Source organism: Mus pahari, chromosome 10 (genome assembly GCF_900095145.1).
Source record: "Mus pahari chromosome 10, PAHARI_EIJ_v1.1, whole genome shotgun sequence".
In the NCBI taxonomy this organism is placed as follows: Eukaryota; Metazoa; Chordata; class Mammalia; order Rodentia; family Muridae; genus Mus; species Mus pahari.
Window position 1 is genome coordinate 75630563 of NC_034599.1, and position 2573 is coordinate 75633135.

Below are 2573 nucleotides of genomic sequence, written 5' to 3' on the forward strand. Positions count from 1 at the left end.
TAANNNANNNNANACACACACACACACACACACACACACACACACACACACACACACCACCACCACCACCACCACCACCACCACCACCAACAACAACAAGTAAAAAATACCCCCAGTTAAAATGGACTGTAGACCTGAAAGGAAAGTTTTCAAAAGAAGATACATCTATAAAGTATTCAATTATAATTATGTAAATTCAAATTGAAAATTCATTGGGATTTCACCTTAATCCTGATAGAATGGAAAAAATCTAGAGAACAATTAACAATTGCTGGTGAGGATGGGGAGGCAAGAAAACCTTCATTCATTTTGTTGCTGCTATACAAACTCCTGCAGTCACTATGGAAACCAAAGTATATAATCCCTATAAAACTAATAATGTATTTGGATATATCATAAGAACATGATTATCTCCTGAAGAGATACTTGCTTAGCTGTTCTTATTACTCCTTTACTCACAGTTGCTCTGACATGGAAGCAGCTTATCTAATGAATGAATAATTAAAATGTGGTACATACATACATGGAATTCTATTAAATCATACAGGAAGAGCATGAATTTGATTGTAAATGAATAGAACTGGAAAATATCATACTTAGTGACATAAACCAGACCCTTGAAGTCAATGTTCTCTCTTATTTGTTAATCATAGATCCAAATCCTCACATTAGAGTATATAACTTGGAGTAGCTTTAGAAGCCATGAACAAAAAAGAAAGGGATGATGTAAAAGGGAGCGGAAGCTCTAGAGAGGGAGATAGTAGGTAATATAAAGAGGGGATACTGGGGTAACTTAGGTGGGGAGAGGGAAGCAGGGCAATGTAAAGGAATGGGGAGGAAAGAGAGGTAAATAACACCTCTCTTTGATGTTTGAAAATACCACAGGAAAATATAGTTTATAAGATTAAGTATACACACACATTCAAACACACATATATTTGTATATACACACATATGAATATTCATTTATACAAATATGTAGTTTAATTTTGTACATATTTTTGTGTATTTGTGTATTTGTGCAACGTTTGTCATATTGGGTAATAATGTTTCCCTCAGGAACCATAGACTATCTAACAAAAACCCCAGTTATATGCAAAGAAATTCTTCCTTTAAGTCACTAGTCAGCTTGGGTTCAAGCAACCCACAAAACAATATAGGTTATGCCATTGCTCTTGACTGATTCCTAGCTCATGAAAATAATAAAATAGAGTTGAAAAAAATCACACTCTTCAAACAGAAGACTTAGAGTAATTGAACTGCTACTGACCTGGAAACCTCCCTAAGTGTGAACTCTCATACCACCACGTGCCACAGGAGATGAGAAACCTACAGTTCCACTTAACTAGTAAGTCTGTTCACCACTACAGCGACTTCTTGGCAAGATATCTTCAATAGTGAAACAGTGGCAATCGAATCTTGGGGATTACCAAACCTGTGTATTGGACTTAAGGCCCACTCAGTACAAGGTAACTGATGCCTAGGACTGTAAACATACCAACTATGCATGGTGGAGATATTGTGGAACCTAAGAAGAAACTATAACTACAAATCTCTGAAACCAATATAATTTCTAATTGCATTCTATATACTTCATATTATATTTATGGATAAGTATAGTTTTATTTATATGTAACAAAATAGTTATGGAATAAGACACCATGAATCAGAGAGAGAGAGAGAGAGAGAGAGAGAGAGAGAGAGAGAGAGAGAGAGAGAGAGAGAAGAGAGAGAGAGAGAATGTAGATGGTATAAACACAGTGTACTCATACATGAAATCTTATATTTCTGATGACCTAATGATGATGGTGGTGATGATGAAGATGAAAGCACTCTTCAGGATTTCTCTCTGAGACACTTTTGTTCTCTTCATTTTCCTTACTAAATTTAGTAATGAAATTATTTTCAAGTAGACAGCATCATTTGAGGCAGCTTGTATGGGGTGATATTATCTGAAAAGATATGTGCTCTTATTAGAGTAGGGTTGGCCTACTTGGAGATTGTGTGTCACTTAGGGTAGGCTTTGAGGTTTCAGAAATTCAAACCATGCCCAGTGGCATCTTCTCTTCCTGTTGCATGTCAACATCATATTTGCCAGCCTGCCTCCACACTTTCTACCATAATGATAACAGACTAAACCTTTGAAACTACAAATCAGCCCCAAATTAAATAATTTTCATTCTAAGAGTTGCCAAGGCCATAGTGTTATTTTACTGCAACAGAAACCTAAGACATAATTATAACCTATTTCCTTTATAGTTTTTTCTATTTACAATATCAGTATATTTAGTATATAATCAATTGTATTAACTTAAAGACAAATATTGCAGATTAAAATGGATTGACATATACCTTTATATCAATATTCACACACACATATATAATATGCCCAAATATATGCATAACTTGCATAAAATTTCTTCTCAGTTACACAACAAACCAGAAGCCTGGGCTAAGAGAAGACTTATTAAGGTTTCTATTTAACAATTTTATGCAAGCTTACTCTATTTAGTGTCTATATCTTTCCATATATTGCCATAATAATAATCTTTTATTCTTTAATTAGTATTGTT